A 17309-nucleotide genomic window follows, 5' to 3' on the forward strand; every position below is an offset into this window, starting at 1 on the left:
CTTGGCACTGAGTCTTCAGATATTCCTATTGGTTCTACGTGCTTCAGAGCCTTGCAGAAGTGCAGTACCGAGAAAAAATTTCCCTGTTTATTTCTGTTCTTGTAGAATTTAATGATTTCTTTTTTGCAAATAACCACCTATATTTCGGATTTATTGCAAACTCTCCTCCCTCCTAGATTGGCAGGCAATTGACTCCTTTTGTTGGTTCGTCTGCTAAAGTATTCGATAGTTAGAATATTCTATTTTATTCTGAAAAACATACCACCCTTCACCCTTCAGGAGGTTTATCTAGAAGGTGGTAATAGGAAATAAGTTTATTTTGTGAAAGAATTGTAGGATCATCCTTATCAGCTAATAAGAGGTGGTAGTGATTTGGAAATATATCTAAAGAGGTTGGGTGATTTGCATAAAAAATATAATTGGTTTCCAATTTTATCACCTAGGTTTGTTTTAGTTTTCACTTGCAAGTTAGTTTTCTTTTTTCTTTTTAAGTTTGTCCTTCTACCACTTGAGTCTTATGAGATGGAAAGAAATATTATGATACTCTTCTTCTACTTCTATATTTCACTCTTCTCATCTTCTTTTCAACTTTCTAGCTGTCAAAACCGAAAAATACAAAGGCCTCAAAGATGGCACCCCCTAAAGATGATGAAGAGAGTGCAGTGAAGTAAGGAGAAGATGGTTATTGGATATGACGTGATGTTGGGGTTAAATTAAAAATACGTCCAGATTACACTTGGGAAAGTTAAGCATATCAAACAATACAAATAGCCACATTGTAGCACCATTAAGAGGGTTACTGCATAAGTACTTCATGTCTCCTCTGTAGAATATGGTACCGTAACTAGGGGTGAAAACGGGTCGGATTAACTTCGACCCGACCCGCTATCTGACCCGACTCGGATTGGATTCGGATAAAAAATTTCTATCCGATTCGGATTCGGATTCGGATACGGATAGAATTTTTAAAAAAAATTCGGATACGGGTCAGATATATTTTTCGGATTCGGATACGGATATCGGATATCCGTTTATTCGCATATTTTTTTAAATGATTTACAGTTTTTAGTTTGCTTATTTAAATAGTAAGTATTAATATTATTACTAATAATACGTTATATATTATTTATAGAGATTAATTTCTCTAATTTTATATATTTGACATACAAAAAAATTATTTGTTATAAAACTCTTAATAATTTTGTGTTAATTATATTTAAATAAAATATTATAATTATTTTAAATTTAATCAATATTCATTTAAGATCCGATCCTTTATCCGAAAATTATCCATATCCGTTTAGTTAGGATATAATTTTAAATTTTACTATCCGTATCTGAATCCGTATCCGAACTAAAAATACGGATCCGGATATGGGTTGAGCACTATCCAATCCGTATCCGATCCGTTTTCACCCCTAACCGTAACACTACAAAGAACCTTCTTTGGATCATCAAACCTGAGAAAATATGAATTAGTTATCAAGTTTCTCGAACTATTTACTTATATCTACTTTAAGAGTTTATTTTTGAATCTCATCCCTACTATTTAGGCAAATTGTTGGAAGTAAACTCACACTAGCAATTAGTGAGGATGAAATAAGTCTTTAAAAGTTTGAATATGGTACTATTTCTCTCATTCCTCCTCCTTTTTCTGACTATAACACTTATTTTACTCAATACGGCTCGTAGTACTTGTGACCTAGCTTTTGGTTCAGAATTGGCCTCAATGTAGACTGTCGATACGATTAGGCTCGAACAAGCACCCATTGACCCACCTTGAACTCGTGCTCATGCTGGCTCTTGTCATGAGTCTGCTTCATGCAGTTTTGGGCTGCTACTATATGAGTCTTGAGTTTTCTCAAAGCTTCATCTTGATCTACAAGTTATAAGTTGAGCTCGGTTAGGTCCGATGCCGTGAGTTGAGTCGATCATAGGCGTGCAAGATAGGTAGAGTGTGCCTATAAACCATCTCAAACGGAGTTATGTCAGTGCTGGAGTGATGAGCTGTATCATAAAACCACTCGACCTATGGAAGGAATTTGACTCAATCTTTCGGTCGGTCTGCATGAAGAAACACATGTAGTGCATGAGCCTGCGGTTTACCACCCCAGTTTGGTCATCCATCTTGGGGTGATAGACTGAACTAAGTTTGACTTGCGATTTGAAAAACTTGAACTAAAACTCACTGATGAAGATGCAATCCAGGTCTAACACGATCGCCCTAGGCATCCCATTTAAGTGTGTCACTTTTTGAACATAAATTTCAGCAACCTTCTTTGCTAAAAATGCATGTGCCAAGGCTATAAAATGAGTGTATTTGCTCAGCCCTATCCACCACCACAAACACCACCGATTGGCCTCGAACCTTTGGCAGCCCCTCGATGAAGTCCATGGAGATGTCCTCCCAAATCTGCTCCAGTATAGGCAATGGCTCTAATAGCCCGCTTGGTTTGAGCGTCTCTAAACCCGTTGGCAAATTTGACATCCACGCACATATTTCTTCACATCCAACTTCATTGCTATCCATGTGCAGCTTTGGGCCAGCCATTTGTAGGTGCGTAAGACTCCTTCATGGCCTGCTGTGGGAGTGTCATGGAAGTGTGCCACCAATAGATGCTGCAGCCCCTTGTTCACAGGTGCTTTGATCTGCCCGTGCTCAAGCACCAACCTTTCACGCACCTCATGCTCGGAGTGTCTTGAAGGGTCCTCCCTCAACTCCTCCATAAGCTAGACCAAATTAAGATCCTCTGCACTAGCTCTCCTCATATTTGGAAATAAAGGGAATGTCGGGGCTAAAAAGGAAGCGAGTTCGCTTGCATGGCACAAAAGGGCATTGATGGCTCGGTTCTCAATCCCTTTTATTATAGACCAGCTCATAGTCATACCCAAGGAGCTTCATGACCCACCATTGATGTGCTGGGGTGTGCATACGTTGCTTCATGGAGAAAAGTAAGCTCCGGTGATCCATGCAGACAGTAAACCGTCGATCGATCAAGTAAGGGTGCCATTTGGTAACGGTGTGCAGAATTGCAAGCATTTCATGCTCATAAGTGGATAATTGTTACGATTGGTCCAACAAGGCCTTGCTCATGTATGCCAGGGGCCTTCCCTCTTACATCAAGACAATTCCAATACCTGCATCTGGGGCATCACGCTTCACCATGAAAGGTTTGCTAAAATCTAGTAAGGCCAAAACTGGCGCAGTAGACATGGCCGCCTTTAATGCTTTGAAAGCCTCTGTTGCCTTGTTCGTCTATTAAATTCCTCCTTTTCTGAATAGGGAGGTCAGCGGGATAACGATTTTGCCATAATTGGCGACGAATCATGAGTAATACCCCGTCAACCCAAGGAATCCTCTCAATTCTCACGGGTTAGTAGGAATCGGCCAACACACCAAGTGTTTGATCTTGCTCGGGTCGACCTTCACTCCTTTTGCTGAGATGATTTCCCCAAGTACTCCACCCGTGGCTCACCCCAAAGCACTTGCTCATCTTGACTTTCAAATGGTTTCACCTCAAGATGCTCAACACCTCTAGCACATGCCGCAAGTGCTTGATCCAATTTTTGCTGTACACTAGGATGTCATTGGTGTGTTAGTGAGCTGGTATGACTCGAAACTCATAATGGCCACCGTGAGTTCGAAACACCATCTTATATACATCCATTGAGTCAACACGGATTTGATGGTACCTTGCCCTTAGGTGAAGCTTGCTGAAGTAAGCTAACCCAGTGAGTTCGTCCATCAGCTCCTCGATCACCAGTATTAAGTACTGGTCTTTGATGGTGATCGCATTCAAGGAATAGTCGACGCAAAACCGTCAACTCTTGTCTTTCTTTCAAACTAACAACACCGGCGATAAGTAAGTGCTCCTACTTTGTTGGATGATACCTAGCTCGAGCATCTCGGCTACCAACTTGCTAATCTCCTCCTTCCAAATATATGGGTACCGATATGGTCGAACATTTAATAGTTCAGCCCCTGCAATGATCTAAATTCGATGATCATGGTGGCGAGTTGGGCGGTAGTCCTCGTGGCTCCTCGAATTGGTCGCTGAATTCCTGTAGCAACTCCTTTACGTCAGCGGGTACTCCAATGGGTGGTTTATGTTCTGGTTCAACAGGTGTCATTTGCATGAGTAGAGCTTGGTCTCCTGCACGAGGAAGGCCAAACAACAATGGCAATGTCGATCCTTGTCGTGGCTGATTTTCATCGGGCAATACTTGTCGACCATTCCTTCAAAAAGTGAATGTGAGGTTCATAAAATCGAACGTCATTGGCCCTAAACTTTGAAACTATTCGGTTCCCAAGACGATGGCAGCACCTTGCAATGTCAGCAGATAAAGATCTAAGATGAAGGATTGGCCACGCACCTTCAACTCCACACCTCCGCAAATAAAATCAGCCCGCAATGTGGTGTCATCTCCGATTGTCATGTCAAACCCATTTGTGGGTTCCGACTCGAGCCCAATCTTCTAAAGGAACATTTCATCGATGTAGTTGTGGGTGGACCCGGTGTTGATCAAAATTTGCACTGTGGTCTTCTTGACAACACCGTTCACCCGTAAGGTTTTTGGTGCAACTATCCTAGAATAGGCGTGGAGGGAGATTTCAGCCATATTTTCCTACACTAGCTCCTCCTCTCATTGGTTTTGCACATTGATGCCTCGAAATGAATTTCTTTCCATAATCTAGGTAGGTGTTATGGCTCTTCTAGGAGTCTTGACACCACCCTTCACATTACTGGACACTCGGAGAGGTGCCCTTGAACCTAATGAGCCAGCTGTGGCCCAATTGGTCGCCATGAGGTATGCCGCAACTTGTGGTGGATGTGCTGCTCTCCGTCCATCTCCACTAGTCCACAAACTCCTTGCTATCGACCACAACTCTGTATACTTCTTCTCCATCAAGAGAGCATCCTCAATAGCTTGCTTCAACGTGGTCGCAATGCCCTCACGTCAGCCCGGATATCACTTCAAAATCCAACAATGAAGGTGGGTTTCAACTATAGGTCTAACCAAGGTGGAACACACTTGCCACTTATCCTTTCAAACTCATCCTATAAAAGCGTCCACTGTTGTCCTCTAAACAGTCTTGGCCAGCAAGGCATGGTAATCCTCATATCCGGAGTTACCAAAACATCGGTACATTTTAATGCTAAAATTTTACCACGTGTCCACCTCGTGTTGTGCATCCGCTAATCTAAACCAAGTGAAGTACCTATCTACCATATATATCCACTCGGTTGGGTCAATGCTTTTGACTTTTGGAAACTCTATGCGCGCAGTCATGGTCTCTGAACGATGTTCCCCAAAGTTGGGCAGCAACCCCTCACATCGCAGAGGCATATCGGTAGGGTCTCGTTGAGGATTTGGGATCGTCTGTCAGGTAGAGCTCTCCAAGTTTAACCTTTCGAGTCCTTCCAACAAACGGTCTTGCCTCTCGCTCATTCGCTTCAAGTACATGGTATTTTCAGTAGTGCCTGCGATAAGGTTGAGGATGAGATAGTTGAGATTAGGGATCTAGTGATGAAGTCATTTCCTTGCGTCACGCTTCAAGCTCGAGCGGAGGTGTGTTCGCTCGAGTTCTTTGAGGAGTTTCTTCCATGTGGTCTTCTTCCTCCCTTCTTCTGGCCATGGATGGCCAAGGCTTGACCTGCTGTGATACCACTTGTTACGAACCAGCTTGTGGATGCCTATATGCTAGATAGTTAAAGGCTATAATTGGCCTACAACTGTGGTAGCAGGTAAAGATGAAAATCATACAGTAAGTAGAGACGACTAAGATAGAGAGATGAAGGGGGAGAAGTAAGCCTGCCCTACGGGACTAAGGGGATCAACGAGGGAGATTAGAAGCTAGACAATACCATTTCGATAGGAGAGACGACGTTGGTTAGTAAAGAGGGAGGAGGGAGATTGAGGCCGGCGGCCAAGTTGAGAGGGGAGATACTAAGGTGCAAAACAAAAGCCAATTAATCTTTCATTTATGCATACCTAAGATATAAGCCACAAGGCCCTATCTATAGAGATTAAATTAAAAAATTCTAAATAAACTTAACTAAACCAGTCTTCCTTATTTTCTCATATTAACCCTTCATTTCACCATAGATAGATACTGAATTTGAGGAAACTTTGAATATGAAAGTTACATATGAAGAAGTCACTGATTTTCTCAAACTGGTTTGATATTATTCAGACTTCTATGTAATATACTGAGAATATTGTCCAAAAACTGCACAGAGCTTGATTTAGCTAATTAAATAAAATCCTAACATACTAAGACTTTGATTAAATGACATAAGCATAATAAATTAGATAACTAGACTTGATCCATCGATCCCAATGTATTTCGAGGTGATCCGATCTGGTCTGAATCACATTACCGAATCATAGACAAACCCTGGTCTAACCTATGGGAATGCATCATGACTAGTGGATGATCCCTCCTTTAGTATATGTCAATCCAACGAGGTTCTAGTCCAACTTGCTATGCCCAAGGGTTGAAACCCCCAAATTGATCACCGCCAAGGTTTGCCTAACAGACAGCCTTGCCCACTTGTTAGCTAGGTAGAACCATCCTTAATGGTTGCTGACCAAGGGAAAGTGGCAATAGGTGTAATGCCCCCGCCCGGCACGGGCACGTGCACGCCCACGCACCCACACGGCACGCGCAGCGCACGCAATAGGTCAGGCGGGGCCCGTCATGCACAGATATATTCCTGTGCACATATAATCATGACATCATCAAATACTACTTGTTAGCATATCCATGCTCACATAATCTAACACCAAATAAATCACACTATCAACCAAATAAACCTCTTAACGTATGAATATCCAAGTCCACAATAATATACACTAGACCACTACATAATCTGATAGGACCCACATAGGCCGCGACATACCATCAAGATATAACTACACAACTGATACACGAGTACACTATAATCTGACATGTACTATACAAATCATCATCTGATATAATAAAATATAAATATAACAAACAACAATACAACTCAATTTCTATACAAACCATCATCCATACCATCTCGCACCTATAGCTCACTTCATCAATCTAAAATATTTTCTCGAGATATCTCAAGTCGCTATCATATACCACATATCCAAGAGGGTTAGAAAAAAATAGAGTCATATGTGGCAAAATAAAGGGTTAATCTAAGAAGATGAGGAAGACTGGTTTAATTGAATTTATTTTAAACTTTTTGATTTAATCTCTATAAATAGGGCCTTATGACTTGTATCTTAGGCATGCTTGGAATAAAAGATTAATTGGCTTTTGCCCTAGCATCTCTCTCAACTATGCCGCAGGTCTCTACATCTCCCTCCTCCATCTTTACTAACCAGCGCCACTTCTTCCGTTGGCACGGTCTCGTCTAGCTTCTAATCTCTCCAATCCCTCTAGTCTCATAAGGCAGGCCTACTTTCTCCCCCGTTCGTCTCTTTATCTTAACCGTCTCTACCTCCCGTATGATTTTTACCACAGTTATAGGCCAATCATAGCCTTCAACCATCTATCGCATCTAGGGGTGACAACGGATCGGATATGAATCGAATAGAGCTCAACCCATCTCCGGATCCATATTTTTAGTCTGGATACGGATTCAGATATGGATATTAGATGGATAGCAAAATTTAAAACCATATCCTAACTAAACGGATACAGATAATTTTCGGATAGAGGATCGGATCTTAAACGGATATTGATTGAATTTAAAAGAATTATAATATTTTTATTTAAATATAATTAACACAAAAATATTAAGAGTTTTACAACAAATAAATTTTTTGTATGTCAAATATATAAAATTAGAGAAATTAATCTCTATAAATAATATATAATATATTATTAGTAATAATATTAATATTCACTATTTAAATAAGCAAACTAAAAACTATAAATCATTCAAAATAATATGCGGGTAAACGGATATTCGATATCCGAATCCGAAAAATATATCCGACCCATATCCGAATCCGTATTCGAATTTTTTTCAAAAACTCTATCCGTATCCAAATCCATATATTTATCGAATAGAAATTTTCTATCCAAATCGGGTCGGATAGCGAGTTGGGTCGGAGTTAATCCAACCTGTTTTCACCCCTAATCGCATCCGCATCTGCAAACTATCACCATCCCATCATATATTATTGAGCCAACCCATCAACTACTCGGCCTCCACTGCATCATCACCTCCATCCTATATCTACGAATCCGTGCCTCCACCCATGGATCCCAAAACTTGTGCAGAAACACTACAAATCAGATCAAGCCGGTTCGTAACAAAGTTCTAGCCATCAATTAATATGTGAGGGGAGAGATAGGAGTGACAGGGGCTTAAGCCAATAATTCTTCTTTAATTCATTGATTGATTTAATTAGGGTTGCATTCTACATACATATCGGGACTAGTCCTAAATTGACTCAAGGATTTGCCTTAAGGACTTATATTAGAGATAAACATGACTTAGTTAAATCAGTCTTTCTATCCAAGTGATTTTGTAAAATTTGGACACCTAGTGGATATCCTATGAATATTTCCTACTCTGCGCAGAGTTTGATTCAGCTAACTAATAATTTCTAACATACTAGAACTCTCACTAAACTATAAAATCAGATAAGATAAATAGTGTAACAACCCAACCTTAAAAAAAATTATTAATTAATTTTGGGCACAACATGGCCGGCCACACTATGGCCGGCCTCGTGCCCATGCAAGCTGATCATGCAGCTTGCGTGGTGGGGCGCCATGCACCCACTACCGCTGTCGCAGCCAGCTGGCCACGGTGGGCCCCAGCGCTGCCGTAACCCCTCCTCCACCACCTTCCCTCTCTCTCTTTGAATCTCTCTCTCTATATCTATCTCTCTCTCGGTCACTCTCTCACTCTACTCTCTCTACTCTCTCTTACACTCTTCCCTCTCCTCGTTGCCGATGTCGGCCCGCCGCCACCTCCCCGAAGCCGTCGCCACCTCCCCGAAGCCGTTGCCACTGCCGGTGAGATGCCTCATTCCCCTTCTCTTTCCTTTTCTTCCTCTCTCTTTCTATCTCTCTCTTCCTCTCTCTCTTGCCTGAGCTCGGGCTCGTCGGAGCCGAGCCGCCGGTGAGAGGCGGCCGCTGCTGGCTAGCAGCGGCCGGTGACCTCCCTGCCGGCCCGGGTCCGCAACCCCCCTCCCTCACCTTTTCTCTTTCTTCTCTTCCTCTTCTCTTCTTCTTCTTCTTCTTCTTCTTCTTCTTCTTCTTTCTTTCTTTCTTTCTTTCTTTCTTTCTTTTTCTCCTTCTTCCTCGGCTTCTTCTCCTTCTTTCTACATAGTGCTGGGCCGAGCCCAGCACTGATGGCAGAATTAATTAATTAATTAATTAATTTATTTATTTATGTTATTTATTTAGGTATTTTTCTTCTTAATTAATGCAAATAGATTATTTAGACATTAACTATTTTAATAATATTATATATTCTTCAATATAATTTTATTAATGATAATTTTTTATAATTAATGATTAATTAGGTATAAATATAGGTAATACTTATATTTATTTATTTATTTATATGTCTATTAGATTAATAAATAGATTTGTAAATTATAATTATTAGATATATATTCTAATACCCTCATCATATATACGTTAAGTATTTCTTTTATATTCTTTTATAGATGATTATTCTACAACAAATAAAATACTAAGCTTATTTAGATATTTATTTATTATTTTATCGAGTAAAGACGGCATTGTCCCTAATTAATCAAGATAGTGAATGAATTATAAAATTTATTATAATTAGACCTTGTCTATACTTATAGTTATTTAGCATTTTATTTTATTTTATTTTATAATTATATATTTAGAAATACTCTCATATAAAAGGAAACAGACCTCTTCTCCTTATGTTATAACAAACATTTTATGATAATTAGGTCTATAATTTAGACCTAGTTATGTAATCAAAAATAAAGAGAAGTGATTTTAAACCTAATAAACATTTATATTCTAATTGAATTAATTCTAATTAGATAAACGGCTAACATCATACTACTTAAGTATTTTCAGATCCCGAACCCCCTTATGTGAGACCCTATGAACCTTGACGATGAGTTGATGTTTGACTGACGGATGTGAGAGATAAGTAGTTTGTGTCTTCTTATTAGACGGTGAGTAGTCTTATCCCCTATACGCCTTTCTCAAATTAGGATATATTATATCTTATGTACATGCATATTTTGGCCTCCAGCATGATTATATGACTTTATATAGAGATGATTTCAGTCAAACATATTTTTATCATGCATTTGATTAGGCTGATCTGAGATATGAGTACACTAGTGATATATAGAGATGATTATACTATTATGATTTTATGTCGGGATGATCTCTATCATGAGTATGCATGTGATAGACTAGTAAAAGTATACATGTGTTAGATACATGGTTAGAGTCGGCATTGCATCATTTTTCTCTTGGCTTCTTTACCACCTAAATTCCTGAGTTGCATGATCTATTACAGTACTGGATATATGCATATAATTTATCATGTATAAAAAATTATAAAAATACATGTGTATGTGATGTGATATGATGTGATGGCTAGAATGGTATCTAGTCAGAACTAGTACTGGACATACTCTTAGCGTATGGCAGAGTATGGTGATGGTTGATGGTTGTACTCTTAGCATATGACAGGGTACAATTATCATTGATATACCCTTAGCGTATGGTAGGGTATGATTACTTTCTTCCGAAATACCCTTAGCGTATGGCAGGGTATGATTTATCTATAGAGATATCCTTAGCGTATGGCAGGGTATGATTTATCTACAGAGATACTCTTAGTGTATGATAGGGTATGCTCTAAGCTTGGGACATGATGTGTATCGATTTTGGGGCCAGGTACCGTAGTCCAGCATGGTGGATGATATTCAGAGATGAGACAGATGATTATGATAGTGAGATATATGTGGATTATATCTGGTCTCGACATATACGATTATCTAGTAGTTAGCATGCATCATGCATCATCATTGATGTGACTAGTATTATTAGATCATAATTGTTATATATGATATGTTGTTATATTCGGTGATATTATATAGTAATTTCATCTTGTGATATATTTTTTAGTTCAGGATATAATATGCTCATTCGTGCGAATTGATTTCATTCATATATATGTTATTGAGGATATATATATACATGCTCATACATGGCATCATGTTGTTTTTTTATTTATATTATCTAGTACATGATTTACTCTCTATTTGGCATCACTGATTCGGGGTAAGGTTTATTCACTGAGCATTTTGCTCATAACTCTCTTTATTTCTTTCTTTAACCCCCACAGATATTATGGTATGTGATATCGACTTGAGATAGCATGATGAGATATTTTAGAGCAAGGATGAGGTGAGCTATAGATGATAGTTTATATAAAAATTGAGTTGTACCAGTATTTGATATTTGTACTCTTTTGTATTAGACGATGATTTGTATAATACAGGTCGAATCATTGCGTACTCTTGTATTAGTTATTTTAGTTGTATCTTGATGGTTTGTTGTGGCCTGTGTGAGTCTTACCAGATTATGTAGTGGTCTAGTGTATATTATTATGGACTTGGATATTCATATGTTAATAGGTTTATTTGATTAATAGTATGATTTATTTAGTGATGGATTATGTGATCATGGATAGGTTAGCAGGTTTTATTTGATGATGTCATGATTATATGTGCACAGGAGAGTATCTGTGTGTGATAGGCCTCGCCCGACCTATCACGTGCGCCGCGCGTGCCGTGTGGGTGCATGGGCGTGCACATGCCCGTGCCGGGCGGGGGCGTTACAAATAGACTCAATCTATCGAGCCCAATGTCTTCATGATGTGATTTAATCTATCAGATTAACATCAATCCACGACGCTTCTGACCATCTTGTCCTCAAGTTGTTTATGGTGGTTTCAAAACCCTTCGTGGTTACTGAATTATTTCCTCCAACACTAGGACTCTCGCTAAACTATAAAAGTAGATAAGATAAATAGACTTGATCTATCGAGCCCAACCCATGATGTGATTCGATCTAACCTGATTCACAACACTACCATCCATCAAATAACCATAAATCGGCCACAAGCTAGAATTAAAATGCCACCACAGCGTGAAGGGTTGCCCACACCTATAGAGCGCCGGCCTAAAGAAGAGGTGCCCCTTGGACCTATGGGTTGATTTAGATAATGACAATTACTTTCCTGCCAATTTAGATCAAATGAGACCTTACTAGTGATATGAACAGCACCCACATGCTATTCGAGGTAGTTTGTAATTGAGAGAATCTGAGTTGGGGATGATCCGCGCGGGGTTTGGCACTTCGGGGTATGAAGACTACCATATCATGTTGACCAAAAACTGTTCAAAAGACGACGATTGATGCCTATAGAGATGAGTTTGAACGAGTTAATGGTTGGTGTGTACCCCCATGGGTAGAATTGCAGCTAAAGTCTACCTTCATTTTGGGGTAAAGGCATGATATATAGGTAGATGTAAGAGTGTTGTGGCCAACTAACTTGAAATAGGCGATCGAGGACACTCTCAATGGAGGAGAAGCACAAAGAGCTGAGGGTGTTATCGAGGCCTAACTTGACTAGTAGAGATGGGAGGATACTAGCTCAGCCACTACAAACTACAACCAACCTAGTGGCTCCAATTGGACCAAGGGCACTATTTCAAGTGTCCAATGATGTAAGTTCTACTAGTAAGATCCCTATATGAGCTCTCACACTTGCTTAGGAAGAGGAGCAAAGAGCCAAGGATTTATGTTTTAGGTGTGACAAGAACTTCACACCCAGTCACCAGTGTGAAAATCGACGAGTACAGTTATGTTGATCGACGGGCTCAAAGGTGTCGAGGAAGAAATGTGGGAGGACGTTCCAGATCTTGATGCCACAGATGTTGAGCCTTAGGAGGTGGTCGAGGAGGAGTTGGAGGCTGAGGCGATGAAGGTAGAGATATCATTCTATGCGTATTCTGGCACCACCACACCAAAGATGCTTTGGGTGGATGGTATAATCAAGAAGGCCACCGTGAGGATCCTCATTAACAACCAAACAACTCTAATAGAGTTGGTAGGTACCATTCCCTATGACCAAGGAGGTCATGGGTTCAACTCCAATCCTACATAATATTATGGAGAAATTATTTGGTGGTTGGTAGTTTGGTGGTTTGGCTCAATTTGTTTGATAGCTTGGTAGTGCGGTTAACTTGGAGGAACAATTTGACAACGTAATGGCTTGGAGCAGGTCTCGGCGATGTTTGGTTCGGAGTAAATGTTCGATGACACATATTGTTTAAAGCCTAGAGTAGGCAACTAAGAGCTCGGTGGTGCTTAAGAGTCTTTATATCTAGGGAGGGTTGGCCCTTTGTCTAGCCTATATCTAGTCTTTGGGCTCATGAATGATTAGAAAAAAAATCCTCATTAACATGGGAAGTATGCACAACTTCTTGGATGAGTGTTTAGTCTGGAAGCTAGGCTTATACCCTATTGCCTTGAGAGGATCGGACGTCATCCTTGGTACACAATGGTTGCAAAAGTCTTAGATCTATAGCGTTTGATTTTAGCAAGCTACGGCTCACGTTCAAGTCAAATGGGTGAAGGGTGTGGCTAGATGGCATCAGCCCTCGCATGGAGTGAGTTTGTAATCGATGACAGGTCTGCCGGGCCTAAAAGACCTCTCCTACATGAAGCAGCTGGTCTCCACAAATATGAAGATAAGTGGAGGCTTAGGTAGACCTGATGATCTGGCTAATTTGCTATAGGAATTCTGTTATGACCAGACTAGGTTGGATCTAGATTGAGTAGTCTATTTTTATTTCATTTTGTATTTGCTTTTTATGTTAGGTCCTCCATCTTTAGGTCTCAGGTCAATGTGTTAGAACGCCTTAGCCCGAGGCCAAAGAGAAGTTTAGGTTGTTCAAATGGCCCTACTAGGTGTTCGAACACCTCAATCTAAGGACCAGAGAGAAGCTTGGGCGTTCGAATGCCCGATTGAGCCATTCGAAAGCTCGACGACTAGGACACCTCGTACTAGGTCTATTTGTGGTTTTGCAACGTATGACTAGCTTGTAAAGTGTGGAATGACAGCCACTTTGGGGATTAGTGAACATTTGACATATTTCTCCCCCTTCTCTCTATCCCTTCTCCTTCCTCTAGTCGTCAGTGCCCAAACCAAGGCTTCCCTTCTAATTATCCTGAACCCCTTTGCCTATGAGGAACAAACTCCTCTCTCCCACTCATCCCTTCTGGATAGAACCATTACCTTTCCCCATCACTGCCCAAATGGCAACCACTCTCAACCCACCTTGAACTCCATCTTCCACCGACAATTCTGCATAGATCAAGGAGAATATTCGCCAAATATTGTTTAGATGTCAAAAAATTACAGAACTAGTTGAAGTGGCTTTGTGACTTTCTGATCTACAACTTTGGCATTTAACTCCTCATTAGATTCACAATCTATGTAGATATCAAAGTAGCTCGAACCTTTCAATAATGGTCTTTGGACAAATTTTAGGACTAACTTTGGAAAAGCAATTTCTGACGATCTAACAGTTTGACTGATAAATTTTTTTAATATGTTGTTGCTCAAGAAGAGTGATTTCCAACAAATCTAAGATATAGAGAATCTGTTGATTGGTCGTGAGATATCGACCAAGCAACGACTACGGGTCAGTCATAGGTTACAAACCAGCGTGAGGGTGATCTCGTTATGCTTTGTGGGGATTCCGTGGATGGAGGCATGAACTCCTAGGTATGATATGGAGATGATAGGCCGACAGTGATGAGGTGACGCCATAAAGGATGGTGGTGGTGGCAGCTTGCGGATGCAAATCTGATAAATAGTTGAAGGCTATAATTGGCCTACAACTACAGTAGTGGGTAAAGACGAAAACCGTACAAGAGGTAGAGACGATTAAGGAAAAAAAAGATGAAGTGGGCGAAGTTAAGAGATGAAAGGTTTGCGTACGGTGAGAAAGAAATACCATCACGATAAAGGCCAAAGAGAGGGTAGCGAGGGAGAAAAGGATTTACTAGATAATAGAGAGAAGCTAGGGAGAGAGAGAGAGAGATTATGGAAGATAACTTTATTTCATTCCAAAGCATGCCTAATAGAGAATAAAATAATAGAGTCCTAAACCCAATAAGCAACTAATAAACTTAGCTAAACCGGACTTCCTTATTCTTTCTGGATTAGTTTGATATGAACCAGCTTGACCCGATTCGAATCAGGTCCTCGACAAAATTAAGCATGAAATTTTCACAAGATTTTCTAGTGGATCTAGTTGTTCGATCGACGTAAAATTTTGAAATGTTGTAGCTCTCAGAAAGAGTTTCTAACAAATCTGATTTCACGCCAATAGGATCATTATATTGGAAGATATCTTTGGAATAGTGGATAAAGGTCGGAGGGTGATACAACCTGATCGAGATCATATCTACTTGGATCAGTGTAGAGGTTAACTTGCTCTTTAATGGATATTAGGGAATATAGATTGAAGGAGAAGTAGAGGATAAGAAGAGGGAGACTAGAGGCTAGTAGAGATTGATCCAACGAAAGATGGTGGTGTGGTTGGCAAGGAGGGAGGAGGAAGATGGTGGTCGGCCTAGAGATAGAGAGAGATAGGAGCAAAAAACAAATATAACCCTTTATTAATTCTTGTGTCAGATACAAGCCATAAGTGTAATGCCCCTGCCTTGCATGGACATGTGCACGCCCATGCGCCACCTAGTATGTGTGGCGCATCGATAGGACAGACGGGGCTTGTTGCATATAGATATACCTATACTCAACATAATTCATCTCAGAGATAAATCATACTATCAATCAAATAAACTTATTAACATATAAATATCTAAATCCATAATAATATACACTATACTACTATATAATCTAGCAAAACTCACACAAGTCACAACAAACCATCAAGATACAATTACTACAACACCACGTACAACATTTTCTATATACAAAATACAGTCTAATATAGTGGAATACAAAAAATATACAATATCAATACAACTCAAGATCTAGATAAACTATCTTCTATACTATTTCATATCTACTACATATCTTGGAAGCTGGGGTTAGAAAATAAAATAAAAAGTCATGAGTTAAAGGCTTAATGAATAGATCTTACACGGAATTAGTGATACCAAATACAGAATAAATTATGTACTAAATAATATGAATCAGAAAGGAGTATTATGTCATAATGAGTATAAGAATATATTCTCAATAATATATAAATGTAATGTAAATATCATGTCATAACTGATAAAAAGATGACCTCACACTATGACAACAATAGCCGATCACTACTTAAAAGAATTTCCTTTCACTACATCTGACTTCTAAATAATTTGTATTATCTACACTTCAAAGTTTTAGTTAATTGTCTAGTAAGATAAATTTAAAATGCAATGTTGTCACTTCCATACTCATCTTTAGGTGATTAAAATTTATATATTTATATATTCCGATTGCTACAATATGACAACTCTATCGACGTCCTCTAATTAAACAAAATAATTAAAGATTGATTAGCTCCTCTCTGAGAGACATTCAATTCATATTTCCAAGTCTAATCATAGAACAAAGTTGACTTCATACTTTATATATATATATACTTAGACCTAGCGGTACCTGATGACGCAGGGTGAGGGCGTACGTAAGCAACGGCTCATGATTTCCATACGGTGGTGCGATGATGCGAAGCCAAGAGCTCTAATGGTAGTATCGATGTGCGATACTGACATTTGTGACGGGCTTACGACTGAGGTCCTTAGTCTGCGGTAGCGAACAATCGGTCATGCTGTTCGCCGGGTGCTGACGATTCTACAACTAGAGTCTACCCTCCCTTGGGGGTATATGTGTGGTCGAGTGTGAGGATTGATGTGGCCTTTGGGTGTAGCTCTGCATAAGCCTATGTTGCAAACTTGGTAGTTTGAGATAATGCATATTATATGGTGTGGTGTTGACATGACATATGGGCGGAGCTTAGTGTGAGCTTGAGTTTGAAGACTTGACAGTCCGGATTGATTGCATGGCATACCATGCAATCAATTGTTGATTAATTGTTGATGCATTAATTTGATCATGATGCATATATTCATATTTACTTATTGTTGCATCATTCATCACACTACTTTTAGACTGTAGAAGTAGAAACTTGTTGGGTTTTATGCTCATCACCTTCTAGTGGAAATATTTTTAGATTAGTGGATGAGCCGGAGTTCGTGGTGGACCTGGCGA

Source organism: Typha latifolia, chromosome 7, assembly GCF_019914945.1.
Source record: "Typha latifolia isolate L0001 chromosome 7, TyphaL0001v2, whole genome shotgun sequence".
NCBI lineage: Eukaryota > Viridiplantae > Streptophyta > Magnoliopsida > Poales > Typhaceae > Typha > Typha latifolia.